Raw genomic sequence first — 17712 nt, 5'->3', positions numbered from 1 at the left:
ACAGGGTTGCAGGGAGTCGAATATGACTGAAGCGACTTAGCACAAATGCATATAGTTGATTACAGCTGATATACATGTATCCACTGAAAGCTGAGCACCGAAGAATTGATGCTTTTAAACTATGGTGTTGGAGAAGACTCTTGAGAGTCCCTTGGACTGCAAGAAGATCCAACCAGTCCATCCTAAAGGAGATCAGTCCTGGGTGTTCATTGGCAGGACTGATGCTGAAGCTGAAACTCCAGTACTTTGGCCACCTCATGCGAAGAGCTGACTCATTGGAAAAGACCCTGGTGCTGGGAGGGATTGGGGGCAGGAGGAGAAGGGGACGACAGAGGATGAGATGGCTGGATGGCATCACGGACTCGCTGGACGTGAGTTTGGGGGAACTCCGGGAGTTGGTGATGGACAGGGAGGCCTGGCATGCTGCAGTTTATGGGGTCGCAAAGAGTTGGACACAACTGAGCAACTGAACTGAACTGAACTGAAAGACATTTAATGTTATAAAGAGCTATGAGATCTGGGCTCTGTCTCTCTCTTTACCTTCACTTCTCACTTTCTTCTGCCCCCGCCCCCTGCATATACACAGCCTGCTTTTCTTTTCCAAGAGCTCACAGAGTTTACTTCTCTCCTAGGGCCTCCATACTTATTCCCCGCCCCTCCCCCCTGCCCCCGCTCCGTTTGCCTAGAATGTTCTTCCCTTGTATCTTAAGGTCCACTTTTCAAGGACCAGCTCAGATAGGCCTTTCTGATCATCCAGCAAATGGCAAGCCACTAGCCCTCCCCTCTCCGCCACGTATTTCCCTTTTTTCTTTAACGTGCTTGTCACATAGTGTTTTTCCCTTCACTCCAGATTTGGTCTGTTCTGTTCATCACTGTATCCCCAGAATTTAGGAAACCATATTTGTTGATATGCTCATTCTAATCTGAATTTCCAAGTGCAACGTGTACTGTCTCTACTATAGTAAAAACCAACAGAACAAAGTGTTCCTCATCCCTCTCTCTTACCCCTGCCTCAGGACAAAGGCTGTCTTCTACCACTGAGATGTTTCTCCTCAGTTATTTTCATGCTGGTTTATTGTTCCAGACGTCTAGTAGCAGGGAATAAAACTGAAGTGTGAAACCCAGTAAACACAGTAAAAGAGCCACTATTTATCAAGGGTTTATTATGTATGGGGTGCTATATATACATTACGCATTCAAGCCTCACAATATCTTTATTACATGGTTTTACCCCTAGGTTAGCAGGCATTTTCAAATAACATTCAAATGACATATACAGACTGCCTAATTTCAGACTATTCCCACATTTCAACTCAATATTCAGACCTTAGAAAAACAAACTTATCTCTCCTCTACACACCATTTTTCCCATAATGAATGGCACAGAAACAGTGTTTGAACTGGCATTACAATAAGTAAGCAAAGAAACTGGCTTCCCAGGTAGTACAGTAGTAAAGAATCCACCTGCTAATGCAGGAGACACAAGAGACTCAGGTTCAAACCCTGAGTGGGGAAGAACCTCTGGAGGAGGAAATGTCAACCCACTCCAGTATTCTTGCCTGGAAAATTCCATGGATAGAGGAGCCTGGTGGGCCACAGTCCATGGGGTCGCAAAGGATCTGACATGACTAAGCAACTGAGCGCGTGCTTGTGCGCACACACACACACACACACACATGCAAAGAAAGCAGAAGAGTATTAGATTTGACTGCTATGTCTGTTATGCATATAGAAGCATCAAGTAAGAATTTTCTCTCTTAAGAGCATAGTATTTTGTTTCTGAACATTTGTAAAGTATGTTTTCTGCTCATATTTGTAACCAAAGCCAAAGGTATTTTTTTTAGAATAGTTGCTGCTAGCTATTCCGTCTTTAGCTAGTACAGAGATGTGCTCTCTTCTTCATTTGGTAAGAAGGTAAAAACAAACATCTGTTAACTTCCTATGTGGAAATTTAGTCTCATATCTTGACATGTTAGATCATTCAGTGAAATAAGTCTCTTTTTGCTCTTCAGGGAGATTCTGGATTCTGAGAGGTATGGCTATTATAGCACTCATCACAACTCAATTTTTAGAACTTCTCAGTATTTGCTTTCCTAACAGGATAAGAAGAAAGGAAGGAAGGAAGGAAGAAACAGAGGTTCCAAATAATGACAGTTTGAAGAAGTCATAGGGATTCCAACTTGCTCGAGGTAATTCATCCTTGTGCTTAGCACACCCATGGGCCAAAGGGGGTCCACAGGCCACAAAACATAATTTGCACATTGTTTTCCTTGCCATTTTAGTGTCAAGATCAGATACCATTAAAGACTGTGATTGAGCACCAATTCCTTAGAGTTTTAACAACTGTTAAAGGAAAGAAGGGGAAAGAAGCATTTATCACATAGACATTGAAGAAAAGTGGAAAAAGGCCAAGACCACCAACATTTTGTTCCATAACTATATTGCAAAAGCTTGCAAATATCTCTCAAAGCACTTTCCTAGACACAGCCAATCCTCATCCGCCCATCTGGGCGCCCATTTCCCATCCTGTTCCCTGCTCATCTCATCACCCTTCCAGCCTCACCCTCATTAATTCCTAGCAAGTCATTCTCTTAAAACTGATCTATGATGGGAAGGGCATAAGGGGATGGAAGGATTCTCCTCTTTTTTTGCTTTTAATTTGTATTTTATATTGGAGTATGATTACATAGTTGATTTATAATGCTGTCTTAGTTTCGGGAGTACAGCAAAGTGATTCAGTTATGCATATACATGTATCTATTCTTTTTCAAATTCTTTTCTCATTTAGGTTATTACAAAATATTGATCAGAGTTCCCTGTACTATGCAGTAGGTCCTTGTTTGTTATCTATTTCAAATATAGTAGTGCGTACATGTCAATCCCAAATGTTCAAAGAGTTTTCTTTAAAAAAAAAATTCACTTTTAAAGTCTAAGTCAGTTTGGGGGAGAAAGGATACATGTATATGCATGGCAGAGTCCCTTCGCTGTCCACCTGAAACTATCACAACATTGTTAATTGGCTAGACTCTAGTACAAGATAAAAAGTAAAAAATATTAAGTCTATGTCTCCTCTAATTTCCTCCTCTGCCCCCTACTTAGTAATCCTATATTCCGGATTTTGATTCTTATGCTTCATAATTCATATTCTTAGTTGATTCAAATTTTTAACAGTGTGAGACAGCTGAATGTTTAAACTGTAAGCTGTATCAGATGAGCAACCATATCCTCCTTTGAAGCAGCTATAATATTTTAGTGCAACACAGATGCTTAACCTAATAACAGGTTTACTTGGTTAAAAGGAACAAACACAGGATCGTATATTTATGCCCCAGATTACAGTTTTTTCCTCTCTCCCAGCACATCAGAGAAGCACAGATGTCAGTGTTTGAGGACTGCCTGTAATCACACGGCCCTGGGAAGTAAGGGGAACTCGGTGATGGCCTCGGATCAGTGCCCACCTGCTTTCTCGTGGCCTCACACCTTCACACACCCCTCCCACCTCAACCAGCTTTCTAGTCACAGGTTGGAGACAGCCTGAAATCACCCTGAGGCCAGATGGTGGTTAATACGCATCCCTGGAACGCCTACAAACCAAACGGCCTTTCCTTTGCATCTGCTTGTTTCCAAGGACTCCTGTTGCAGCTGGAGATGTGGTGGGTCCTGAAGAACTCCTAGAGCATGAGGGCTTCAGTCCCAGGAGAAGATGGAGGAGGACGTGGCTGGAAGGGAGTAAGGTCTACACTTGCTTCCTCCCAGGCCAGGGCTGACAGACCCCTCCTCACCAGGCAGGGAGAGGGTGAAAGTTGCTGACAGACTCCAGGCGGACAGAAGGAAAGGCACGCTCCCCACATGTGGGGGACCTGCATGCGACATGCACGCAGGCCTTGAGTGACATGTCGAAATTAAAATCAAAACAGCATGAAAGCACACTTCATTACAGCTAGAAATAGCTGAGTATTGTCAAAGCTCCCATTGAGTCATCCGTGCAGAAGCTGAGACCTTGGACAGCAGGGGAGAGCTGGGGCAGGCTCCGGACTGGGTTCAGAGAAAGATCTGGATGAGGGACCAGAGTGTAGAGGATGGTCAGAAGCAAAGACTTCAGCAGTACTTTTTGCTCTGAGCAGGAAGGAGGGAGTAGGGAGAGAAGAGAACACTGCCCGGACTTTGAAAGTGCAGGGACCTGCCAGAGGAGGGGAGGGCGGTGGCTCTAAAGGGAGCCTTCCCCCCATTTCATTATCACAGAGGACCTGCTTGGTTAGAGGAATGATCGGTCCCTTGGGATACAGAGGAGGGGAGTATTAATGTTCAATTAAATCTGGGAAACAGAAGGAAGCAAGCTCCAGCTAATGCCTTCGCAGCCCTTAGGATGGCATTGCTATGCATTAAAGATTCACACAACTCTACGGATAGCTGCCAAATATTATCTGCTGCAGGAGCTGCTCAATTTTGCTCCTCCTCAAGTTATGTGCAGACCAATTTCACTTCAGCAGGAATCACCAACACACTTTGCTCATTGAGCAAATATTTTAAACTATTTTTAAAGTGCAATGGATCATGAATATCTCACAATAAATTACCATATTTTACTCTTTGCTAGCTCCAACCCAACCTTTCAGAACTAAGAAACAGAAGAGACAAACTCACAATGTAAACCATCAGAGCTGAACCTTGTATGCAAGCATGGAGGAACACTAACTTATTCAATGGGTGGGCTTCCCTGGTGGCTCAGTAGCAAAGAATCCACCTGCAACACAGGAGACGTGGGTTCGATCCCTGGGTGGGGAAACCCCCTGCAGGAGGGCATGGCAACCCACTCCAGTATTCTCACCTGGAGAACCCCATGGACAGAGGAGCCTGGCAGGCTACAGTCCATAGCGTCACAAAGAGTCAGACATGACTAAAGCAACTTAGCACACACGTCCACATTCAGTGGGTACTTACAGAGCACTAATATTCATGCCTCTTATTGGTGCTAAGATGCACATTTTTCACAACTTAGGGATGTATCTTATAGGAGACTGTCAATTTTATTGACAGAATTTTTTCTTAATGGTGTATTAAAAAAGTATTTTCAAAAGTATCTTAGATTAGATGAAACAGGGACTCATCAATATCACTAAGGTTGCCGTTCAAACCTTGCCTTCTCTGACCGGCTTCCTGAAACACCAATCTAAGGTGACCCATCCCTCACCCCGACTTCTCCCCACTTCCTGATCACATCTCTGTGCAAACCGTGGCTCTTGTATTCCCTGCCATGCCTAGAGCAGGACTGAACATCATTCCAGGCACAGCAGGTTCTCAATAAATGATTATGGATTGAACAAAAGTTGCCATTTACTAAGCCACTACTACATGTCAGACTCTGTATTCCTTGCAGTTGAGAGGTCTTATTCTCGACTTGAAAGATGGCACAGCAGGTGAAGTAGGGAAACCAGGACTAGATGTCAGCTCAGCCTGACTTCAAATCCAGACACATCAGCGCCATGCTATACTCAGTATCACATATAAAGCCTGGAAACAGTTCTGATTCAGTGACTGGTCCACAGACATAAGACAAGATCTCCAAAGCTACAGAGAGGAATAAAATGGTCCCCGCAACCTTGAAAGGTAATGTGTGTCCATTCAGGATCACTACATTTCTCTGTCCTACTTGGGTCACATATAAAGTCCTGTGTTAGCACAGAGATTCAGGAGCCCATGCTTCTCCCCAGTAAGATCAGAAAGAGATATATAGTTAAACTTTGTATGGAAGGATCCCACCTTTGGTGAGAGACAGCACAGCCCATCTAGGGCTCTGTGAGTCATCTTGGATGAGAGGGCCATAGAGTGTACATGGGAAGGTACTAGCAGAAAAGAGAACACCAGAGCCCTGGTTGCCATCCTAGTGGGTGTGAACTTTATTTCATGTTATCAGTGAGCTTCATCAATGACCTGTTTCTTTGTGGAATTTATTACATCCCAGCTGAACTTCTCTGCCTGTTCCGTACCTCACTCAAGACTGAATGTTGAAATCTGGTGCTGAGAATCCTGTCAACTGATCACTGTCTAACAGAGACTTCTAAGCTGAGTGAAAAGAGCAAATAAAGAAGGGTGACTGGGAAAAAAAAATTAACATAGGAGATTTGATTATAAGCCAGTCTACAGCCAGACAGCTTAGACAGAGCCTACGGGATTTGTCATTTGGGGAATGATAGTTCAAACAGAATATTTCACTTAGAACAGAACTGGAAAACAATGGCTGCCATAGGTTTTTTTTTTTTTTCCCCCCTTTTTTGGTTTACTAACATTTATTTAGGTTCCCAGTGAAAAAGCCTACCCTGTACGGCTTTCAAGCAATGGCTGGGTTTTTTTTTACATATTTAAACAACAAGGCTTATGTAAACAACCAGTCCCCCTTCTACAAATCAAAGAATATACAATGGGGATATACATGGACCACTAAGCCTGAAACACTCACTATCTGGCTCTTTACAAGAAAAGGTCCACCACCTCATGATCTAGAACTTCTCCTCTTCCTCTTCCTCATCCCTCTTTATTCAGACTCAAGTCATTTAAGTCAGTGTTTAATGTGACTGGACACAGAGTGGACAGTGGTAAGATCTATTTGCCACTTCAAACATTAGAGCCAGCTGAATGGTGTGATGACATTGATTTACTGATTCCTTTTATGAGAATTCTAAATCTCAATCATTATTACACTCACATCCATTTCAACTTTGATTTTTTATTGTTTTTAAATTTTAAATTTATTTATTTTAATTGGAGGCTAATTACTTTACAATATTGTATTGGTTTTGCCATATATCAACATGAATCTGCCACAGGTATACACGTGTTCCCCGTCTTGAACCCCCCTTTTTCCTCCCTCCCTGTACCATCCCTCTGGGTCATCCCAGTGTACCAGCCCCAAGCATCCAGTATCATGCATTGAACCTGGACTGGCGATTTGTTTCATATATGATATTACACATGTTTCAATGCCATTCTCCCAAATCATCCCACCCTCTCCCTCTCCCACAGAGTCCAAAAGACTGTTCTATACATCTGTGTCTCTTTTGCTGTCTCGCATACAGAGTTATCGTTACCATCTTTCTAAATTCCATATATATGCATTAGTATACTGTATTGGTGTTTTTCTTTCTGGCTTACTTCATTCTGTATAATAGGCTCCAGTTTCATCCACCTCATTAGAACTGATTCAAACGTATTCTTTTTAATGGCTGAGTAATACTCCATTGTGTATATGTACCACAGCTTTCTTATCCATTCGTCTGCTGATGGACATCTAGGTTGCTTCCATGTCCTGGCTATTATAAACAGTGCTGCATTGAACACTGGGGTACACGTGTTTCTTTCAATTCTGGTTTCCTTGGTATGTATGCCCAGCAGTGGGATTGCTGGGTCATAAGGAAGTTCTATTTCCAGTTTTTTAAGGAATGTCCACACTGTTCTCCATAGTGGCTGTACTAGTTTGCATTCCCACCAACACTGTAAGAGGGTTCCCTTTTCTCCACACCCTCTCCAGCATTTATTGCTTGTAAACTTTTGGATCGCAGCCATTCTGACTGGCGTGAAATGGTACATCATTGTGGTTTTGATTTGCATTTCTCTGATAATGAGTGATGTTGAGCATCTTTTCATGTGTTTGTTAGCCATCTGTATGTCTTCTTTGGAGAAATGTCTGTTTAGTTCTTTGGCGCATTTTTTGATTGGGTCATTTATTTTTCTGGAATTGAGCTGCAGGTGTTGCTTGTATATTTTTCAGATTAGTTGTTTGTCAGTTGCTTCATTTGCTGTTATTTTATTCCATTCTGAAGGCTGTCTTTTCATCTTGCTTATAGTTTTCTTTGTTGTGCAAAGCTTTTAATTTTAGTTAAGTCCCATTTGTTTATTTTTTTCTTTTATTTCCAGTATTCTGGGAGGTGGGTCATAGAGGATCCTGCTGTGATTTATGTCAGAGAGTGTTTTGTCTATGTTCTCAATTATTATTACACTCACACCCATTTCAACTTTGATATTTTAAAAAGATGTCCTTCTCACACTTAAGGGCTTGCTAGCTTTCGGCCAAATGCTGCAATGGTTTGATCTTCCTAATGCTGGTGATAAGCGGTTTCTACAGGCTCGGCAGCACCCTGGTCATTAAAGCTCACCCAAACAGCTTTCTTAATTAAAGACATCGGTTTAGTACATCCAGTGGGCGTAGCTGGAAACTTTGTAAAACTTAGCCTAACATTAACACTCCTCATGTTGCCCTTCCTCTGGGATTATATGGGAGGGGGAACAGCAGACAAGAATTAGGGACATTTTGTATCCATGAATCCAGCCTACTTTTGCTTTCCGTCAAACAGTAATTCAATATTTACCAAAAGGAGATGTTTAGGGTTGGAAATTTTTACAAGCCTTGCATCTCAGCAGAGAAATATTTTTGGGTACTCTTGTGCATACAGATTGAAAAGATACTCTGATATGACTCGAATATGGAAACTATGCTAGATCAACCAGCACCTCCTTATCCCTGGGATGGGGGTCACTCAGGCATCCATGAAGTTGTTCCACAGCATCTGGATGATCTGGGCCCTAGTTACTCTGACAGCAAACCCAGGCCCCCTCACTGGGATGGCCAGCCTATATTTCTATCATCTCTGCTAAAGCATCTGTTGCTTTTCATCAGCACAAGCAACATGAAGCAGAGCCTGTAGTCCTCTCATAATTACTTGAAACAGGGCCCTGCAGTCAGTAAGTTCTCCTTGGCACAGATGCCCATGGCCCTGAATGCCCAAATGGTTTGGAGTCAGCTCTTCATTTTATAAAGCAAGATTGATGTACATTGTGATGAAACACTAATATTTGAGAAGCCTGCCACACACGAGTACTGGCTTGCTTAGGGTCTTTGTCTAGAAAATATTTCTATTCCCATTCCTACTTAAAAAATGAATATTTGGATTTGGAATCCATGTTCTTTGTAGGTCAAAAGAGGCAAGGGACTTTTTTCTTTTTTCTGAAACAAAGAATCATTACATTTAATTTAAAATATGCCTCCATGCCACCACCATTTCTAGGTAGTACTGTTCTGAACTAAGAGACATGAACATGAGTTAAATCACAGGTCTTCCAGTTGAGAGTTGTGTAATCACCAGGATAATCACTCACTCGCGGGACTTGGTTTATCAAAAGCAGTCATCTTGGAAGTGTACAATGTGTCCAACACTTACTATAGTACCACTTAAAAAGGAAGAAGGCTTACCATTTCCTAAATTGACAGAGGAAGGAATGAGCAAAGGTGAGACAATCCAGAGAGAATGATCAACTATGACTGTTACATTTTCTCAATTATAAAAGAATCTATGTCTATAGAATTTCCATAGAGGGATCAAGGTCAAAGTGATACTGAGCAAATGATACACAGGTCAGCTTAGTTTCCGAGCACTTGTTCTTAATCACCAGTGCTTCCCCAAATCTTTAAGATGTAGGGGCTGGGCTAGATCTTCCAAGAGCCATTTTAGTTTTACTATTCCATAGAGATAATTTGCCTGCAGGAGGATTCAAAGATGGCAACTGTGTGAAAGACCAGCTATCCACAAGGAAAGGTGGGAGGGAAGAGAAATCTGTGAAAAGTGGACTGCAGCCTTGAAGAATCAGAGTGTAGATCCAGGAATTGCTTCCAGTTTACTAAAGGCTCTAAAGATTTAGTGCTGCTCAAGCATTTCCCACATTTATGTGTCAGACTACAAATCATTAAATCTTAATCACATCACTTAAAAAAAATCATAGCCTCAAAGGAGGAGAACAAAAGAGTACTGGTTATTCTTGCTTTTGAAAACTTACATTGCCACTTCCTCTTGATTTGTTAAAAGGTGACCATTTAACCTTTTTGAAGCACAGACTGAGTCTCCCAGGGAAATATTTGTTTGTATTTGGTACCATCATCCATATTAAAGTCACTGAAGGAAGCTGGTGCCCATTGTGAAGATGGAGATAAGCAGGAAAAAACCATCAAGGGAAGCAGGATTCGGGCATGGATCTGCCTGCCAGGTAACTGTTTCTCACTGTGCTTTGCCCTTCAGCAGAAAGCTTCAGGGAGCAGCTACACCAGGGAAAAGGAAGGTCACGAGGTGACAGCTGTTGATGACCTAGTGAGGATGGGACCAAAGAGGAGAGAGAACTCTGGGGAAATGTTTCTTCAGGTGGCTTGGCGGCTCAGACACAAAGCTTCAAATAGGACTAAGAGCAACATGAGGAACTGGAAAGTCAGACTCAAGGATGGTAAAGGACCATAATACCAAATCATTCATTTTGGATCTAAATCTTAAATATAGTAGACCAAATAAGTACTGCTTACTGGGGAGGGGCAGCAAGGAGTGAGCTTGAAATTTCAGAAACTGTCTGGTTTCTCTAAATCATTTCTTAAGGGAGGAAGCCAAGGCCACCCGAGGTGGAGCCGCTTGCTCCGGTCTGACTTGGCAAAGACAAAATTAGGATGGAGTTTCTTACTCCCAGACACGATGGGCCTGGAAATGTTTTAATAGTGTTTAATCGAAATCCAAAGCCTGTAAATTCTTTAAAGGTATGCCAGCCACAGAAACTGAGCAGCCCGAAGACGCTGATTTTAACACTTGATAACTGTTTTTATGGCATTACACAATCTATCTAGGCCTGGGATTCTGTTCGAAGGGGAATCTGACCCAGAGTCAACATGCTGGTCTCCTGGTTTAAATACGAAACACAAGGAAGTTCTGTACCCAGTCCTCGGAAAACCCCCAAACCACTCTCGCTCTGTGACTGACCTTGTCTTGGGTGATGCTGACTGCAAACAGCCTTCCCCCAGACTCACCCTCTACAATTTCAAAAGTATGTGCAGTAGCCGTGGCCACCTGAGGGTGGTACAAAGGGAGGGTTAAAGACCAGAACTTAATGAAATACCGGCCCTACAAGCAAGACTCCACTGGAGCGTTAAAAAAGTCATCCACCTCATTGTTTCCCAAACGCAATGAAATGCCACAGCTTAACGACTTTTCCCAATTAGAACCTCCTTAGGCTTCTGGTTTAACAGCCAGACTCTCACTAGAGGACACAAAGGCTGGGAGAGCGGGCTGCGGGCATCACCGCAAACCCCGGCGGTCCTCCGAGGCAAGGACCGTCGACGAAGTCCCCGTGGACCAACCGTTACATTGATCGCCGTGACGGGCCGGCCACCGGCTTCGACTCCAAGCCCCCCTGCACGTCCCCTCCCCCGACCCCAGCCCCAGGAAATATTTGCAGAGCTGGGACACCGAGGCTCCATCTACAAAGGCTGGGACCCTCCAAACCAAACGCGCCACAGAGCCGGGGCCTTCGACTCCCACCGCGGTCCGCCGTCTGGGGGGCCAGGAGCGGGGATCCGCGGCGGGAGCGGACCGAGGGCGGAGGGCGCTCGGGTCCCGTTCTCGGACTGTCCCGTTTGAGTTGCAGGGTTGACTTGGTAACAGTCCCGAGCGCATTGAGGAATCCTTTCTCCGAGGAGCGAACGCTCCGGGCCCCGCGGCTGCGGGTGGAGGGCCGGGAGCGCGGAGACTCGGGGCCGGGCCCCCGGAGCCGGGCCCCCGGAGCCGGGCGGTGGCGGCCGTGGGTCGCCCCCTCCAGGCGGCGGTGGGCAGCGGCGGGCCGGGGTCGCGGCGATAGGGCGCTCCCCAGCCCCATTGGCCCCCACCCGGGAGGGAGCGCGCGGGGAACAGGAACCTGGCACCCCGGTCCGCTCGCCTCCACCTGCGGATCTGGGGCGCCCATCGGGGTCCCCTTCCCGTCCCCCGCATCCCGGCGTTCCCGTCCCCCCCATCCCGGCGTTCCCGTCCTCTCCCATTCCTGGAAGAGGACCCGGTGTCCAGCGAAAGGGACACTTACCCGGGGAGGGCCGGCTCCCGGCGCGGGCCGCGCTCGCAGGTCGGCCGGGGGAAGGTGCGGCTGCGCTGCGCCGGCTGCGGCGCCAGCCGAGCGCCCTGTACCGCCGCCAGGCTCGGACTTCCTCTTCCTCGCGCTCGGCCCCGCCGCTCGGCCGCGCTCCCCGCTTGCCGGCCGCGCCCCGACCCGCCCCTCCCGGCGCAGGGTTGCGGGCCTCGTCGCCGCGAGCAGCGGATCTTGGGTCCCTCCTCCCCTCGGCCCGGGCGAGCACGGTGGGGAGCAGCGGGAGAGAGAAAGAGAAAGAGATTAAGCACTTGGACTTGTCTCTGGAGGGTTGCCAAACAGAGCAGTCAAATTACAGCCCCTGGGGGGAAAAATTACAAAAAAAAAAAAAAAAAAATCCCTGCTACTGTTTTCGCAGACACATCACTTTTCATTTCCCGGGATCCTCAGGTTTAGCTTTCTTGAACGTGATACTTTGCATATGATTTTGTAAAAAGGGTACCCTAAATAATTCTTTTAGTTAGACGTTTTAGTATTAACACAGAAGCTCTGGGGTAATCTTATGGACTGAGGGAGGAAGCTCGCTGTTTTTCAGGTGTCATTAATCTAATCACCTCAGTTAATGTACCAACTAACCTTTGCTTCGAGAAAGTAAAAGTGAAAAAAGGAGGCCAAGACTAACCTTTGAAATATCGAGAGAGGTGTTAAAGGCCCCGGCTCTGTGTGTAGTGTGATGATGAGTTGAAGGTGCCTAAGGTGACTGTCAAAGGCAAGCAGTGATTTCCCAACACTCATTTCCTTTCCAAGGCACCCGTATGTATTTGCCTGTTGAGTCCATTAGATTTGTAAGAATACATTCTTACATGATTTGTTCACAGAATTTCAATTTTAGCAGTTAGGAGCTGTGTGGCCTTAAGAAAATCATGTGACCTCTCTGTGCCTCATCTGTAAAATGGGGGTAATGAGGATAGTGCCTACTTCACAGAGTTGCTTCTTGTGATTTCAATAAGGCAATTTCCAGGAAAGGTTTAGGAGGTTCCTGGCACACTTATTGGATAAATGTTAGCTATTATTGTTGATATCCCCCTTTTATCTGCTCTGATGCATGTATAGAAATTATCATAAAGATTTGAAATGAAATAAGGTTTTGAGCAGCAGAGCCACACAGTGTCACAGTTCTCTCCCTACAACGTGCACTTTATATTCTGTTTTACAATTTATTTTGTCTTCACAACTGACTTGTATTATCTCAAGCCATGAGGCTGGGTTATGCTCCGGGTGCGTTCACCACGGAAGATTTGCAGTGCAGCTCAAACAGATTTTTGCCGTCTTCAAAGCACTGTTTCAGTTGCTCTTGCAGTACCCTTGTGATGTCGGCAGGACAGGGGCTAGTGTTCTTTCACAGGATATGGAGACTCGGCATCCTGAATCCGTCCTTCTCTAGCACCAGGAGCTCACACAAAACCCCACCTGTTCGCCAGTCTCTCTATGCTGTTACTTCCCATGAAGTGAGCAGGAACACCTTACCATACAGCATGGACCTCACTCATGGTCTCTATCAATCCTCTGAGTTAGTCCTGGCCTTCAGTCAACAACCTTAGGTTCAAAGAGCATGACTGATGACCATGTTAGTGCCTGACAGATGGGGTTTGGGGACAGCTTGGAGAAGAAGGGAGGAGAAGCAGGTTTTCCTGGTTCTTTCAAATGCTTTCTCTGCTACCTTCTCCCTGGCCCAAAGTCACATGCTTTCTTAGCATAGATGACTTTGAACAAAGCTATTAGTGAAGCGGCGTGACCATCAGCTGCAGACTTTGCCACCTGCTAGCTGCAGATAACAATTTTGAACTTTGGTTCCTTATCTGCATAATGGTTATTATATTTCCTGTCCAGACTTCTTCATTTCACCTCAGTTTATTAATGAGGTGGGAGGTGGCTCCTGGAAACAGGATTGTGAAATCTCTTTTGTTGATACTGAGTGCCAAGCGTAGCATTAGACACCTAACCCACATTATCACGCCTGATTCCCAAGTAAGTGCACTCTGCCCTTCAGGTCATTAGCAAGTAGCCTTGAAATCACCTGGTCTGACATTTCGTGTATCTAGTTTGTCATATGTGCCCAGCACTTAAGCTTAGTTCCTAATTCACAATAGATATGAAATGTTCAGTGGGTGGATGGATGGATGAAATGATAACATAAGAGTTGTGAAAATGCTGTTATACAACGTAACATTCCATGTTGTAATAGACTATTCTCCCCCTTTGAGGAAAAGAATCCAATGGAATCCAAAGAATGGCTTTCTAATGATGTATTTGGTATTAGGAAAAATTTTTTTTGTGAAAGGTCTTCCTAACGTTATTTCTAACAGTCAAGGTCAAAGAAGGGAAACAGAAACCACTTAAAGTATTTATAAAGAGAAACTTTTATGCAGGGGATTGTCTCCATAAGTGATGGAAGAACCAAGAATTCAACAGGATACCATGAGGTAGTCCAGAAATTCACAAGAGCCAAAAGCCACTCTCACCCCTGGCAGGAGGGTCAGGGAGGGGATATACTACAGATGGAAACTTTTTGTGGGAGCCTGAGAAATAGCCACTGTCTTACACACTGGCAGGGAAGGGAGAAGTATCTGGCTTCTCCCTTCCTTCACCCTCCAGTCCAATACCTTGCATTGGATGAATCCAACTGACTGTCAACTTGGGACATTCAGTTTGCAGGGACTTTCCCAAGGCCACCCCTGCAGCCCTGTGACATTGAGCAGGAAAAGGGTAAGAGGGCAACCAACCGAGACCTAGTAGATCCCTCAAGTCATACCCTTTTCTCACTCCAATAAGATCGAGTCTAGAAGAAATGTTTTTGCTTTTTCAGATCATTGAGTGTCTCTTATGGCATTTCATTCATCCCTCATACAAACCCAGGGCCATAAACCCTATAACCCCTAAATTATATACAAGGTCACAGCCATTCAGGAAGTTTCAGTGACTCGCTCAAGGCCACGCACTGTACATGGTGGATTGGCTTACAAACATGGGCAGGGCTCTGCATTCTGGTTCTCCATTTGTCCCACTAACTCAGCTGTTCCTAATGAAAAGCTGTGCGACCAGAGTCTCCTATAGAATCGCATTTCAGGGTCACTGATTCATACACACGTGGGAGTTAATGTTTGCAAAGCTTACAGAGTTAAAAGGCTGGATCACGCCTCACTTTCATTTTATGACTTAGAGTGACAACTTTTATGGTGCTTATGATGGCTGCACTGGATTTATGATCACCCAAGACCAGAAATATCCTATCCACTGGGTTACAGGAGCACCTCAGGAACAAACACAGGTAACATTTATCCTTTTTGAATTTTAAAGCTGTTCCTATTTCAAATGTGGTTTGAAAAGGATCTAGAACATTTTGAGAGTGTTAAAGCATTTGAGGTAAGAGAAGGGACTTATGGCAGAGTCTCATGTAGGGAAGACAGCAAACCAAGAAGATCAGCAAGTGTGTCACAGGATGACACGTGCCTCAAGTTCTCTCCAGCCAGGAGTGTCGATCGGAGTCAGTTCTGCCGCTCCTGTCTCAAGCCTCCAAACAGCTAACTTAAAAGTCAAAGTGCTATACTGACTTCAAAGAGTGAAAGAGAAAATAAGAAATGTTCACAATCATTAGTACCTAGCTTTCTGCTGCTGCTGCTAAGTCGCTTCAGTCGTGTCCGACTCTGTGCGACCCCATAGATGGCAGCCCACCAGGCTCCCCCGTCCCTGGGATTCTCCAGGCAAGAACACTGGAGTGGGTTGCCATTTCCTTCTCCAATGCATGAAAGTGAAAAGTGAAAGTGAAGTTGCTCAGTCGTGTCTGACTCTTAGTGACCCCATGGACTGCAGCCTACCAGGCTCCTCTGTCCATGGGATTTTCCAGGCAAGAGTACTGGAGTGGGGTGCCATCAGTTGGGCTTAAAAGTAGGTAGAGGAATTTGAGATTCCCTAGAAATTCTGATATGTCAGAATATCTCCATTGCTGGTTTGCAACAGAGTGCCTAAATTTCCCCTTGTGATTACTTAGTTGCTAAGTCATATTCTACTCTTTTGCAACCCTGAGGACTGTAGCCTCCAGGCTCCTCTGTCCATGGGATTTCCCAGGCAAGAATCCTGGAGTGGGTTGCCATTTTTTTTTCCCCCAGGGGAATCTTCCTGACCCAGGTATCAAAATTGCATTTCCTGTACTGTAGGCAGATTCTTTACCACTGAACCTCCAGAAAAGCCCCAAATTTCCCTTTACTAGTAGCCTAGTAGGTTAAGAACTGGTGTCTAGGAGGTAAGTGTAAATTCATTACTTACCAGGAATAATAGATATAGTGTTTAATTATCCCACCCACTATTGGACTAGCATAGTGAGCTCACTGGATTCCTTAAACATGATTGTCTGCTGCTAAAGAGGCCCCTGAAGAGCAAGAAGACCTCAGATATCAGCGATGGCAAGAAGACAGCAAAGAAGCATCAAGTGATGTAAAAATCATGACAGAAATGTGCTAGGATAACAGACACATGTGATAATAAGAACTGTAAATAGCTCACAGCCACCATCACAATTTTATCTGTTTCTTCAATTGCCTCAGTTCAGTTCAGTTCAGTCGCTCAGTCGTGTCCGACTCTTTGTGACCCTACGGATTGCAACATCCTGGGCCTCCCTGTCCATCACCAACTCCCGGAGTTCACTCAAACTCATGTCCACTAGGGCTTCCCTTATAGTTCAGTTGGTAAAGAATCTGCCTGCAAGGCGGGAGACCTGGGTTCAATCCCTGGGCTTGGGAGAGTCCCCTGGAGAAGGGAAAGTTTACCCACTCCAGTATTCTTGCCTGGAAAATTCCATGGACTGTATGGTCCATGGGGTCGCAAAGAGTTGGACACGACTGAGTGCCCTTCACTTTCACTTTCATGTCCATTGAGTCGGTGATGCCGTCTAACCATCTCATCCTTGGTCATCCCCTTCTCCTCCCACCTTCAATCTTTCCCAGCATCAGAGTCTTTCAAATGATTCAGCTCTTTGCATCAGGTGGCCAAAGGATTGGAGTTTCAGCTTCAGCATCAGTCCTTACAATGAACACGCAGGACTGATCCCCTTTAGGATGGACTGGTTGGATCTCCTTGCAGTCCAAGGGACTCTGAAGAGTCTTCTCCAACAACACAGTTCAAAAGTATCAATTCTTCAGGGCTCAGCTTTCTTTATAGTTCATCTCTCACATCCATACATGACTACTGGACAAACCATAGCCTTGACTAGATGGACCTTTGTTGGCAAAGTAATATCTCTGCTTTTTAATATGCTGTCTAGGTTGGTCATAGCTTTTCTTCCAAGGAGTTAGCGTCTTTTAATTTCATGGCTGCCGTCACCATCTGCAGTGATTTTGGAGCCCATTGCCTAAACATTCTCAATTTTGATCAATATAGTAAAGTAAGATGTGTGTGTACATGTTTTGTAAATATTGATATTTGCAGAGAAAAGTTAACCAAAGCCAATATTATTTTATGCAGATGGCCTGAATATTTGCATAGCGGAGATCATTCTCGGTCGTGTTAGATCTAAATAAAGCAACACTGGACAATTTATGTTTCTGCTTTAGGATTAGCTTTATTTTCAAATTCGTATGTTTGGAAGTTCTTGAAATTCAATGTATCCTTTGAGCTGTTTTCTCTATGTCAGGTGTGTTAGAGGAAAGAATTACTTTCAACTTTATTTCTCAAAATAATTATGCTTAGGAGGTCACCGCAGGAAGAATTGTTGGAAATGGGAGGAGTGTGTGGGTGTCACCTTGGAATGGGGAGTCTGCTGGTATTGGACGCCAGGGTGGC

At 44.7% G+C, this 17712-nt stretch overlaps 1 protein-coding gene across 1 annotated transcript in view; it reads right to left on the bottom strand.

Moving 5' to 3' along the window:
* The window catches only part of PLEKHG1 (pleckstrin homology and RhoGEF domain containing G1), a 255986-nt gene extending 243959 nt beyond the window's left edge, over nucleotides 1-12027 (bottom strand). Inside the window, exon 1 of the mRNA XM_018053355.1 lies at nucleotides 11878-12027. The gene's annotated coding sequence lies outside the window, so the exon portion shown is untranslated. The remainder of the gene's footprint in view (nucleotides 1-11877) is intronic.

The sequence above is a fragment of the Capra hircus genome, chromosome 9 (genome assembly GCF_001704415.2).
Source record: "Capra hircus breed San Clemente chromosome 9, ASM170441v1, whole genome shotgun sequence".
NCBI classification, from domain to species: Eukaryota; Metazoa; Chordata; class Mammalia; order Artiodactyla; family Bovidae; genus Capra; species Capra hircus.
The sequence above is the reverse complement of the archived record's forward strand: the minus strand, read 5'-3'. Positions and strand labels throughout refer to the sequence as shown.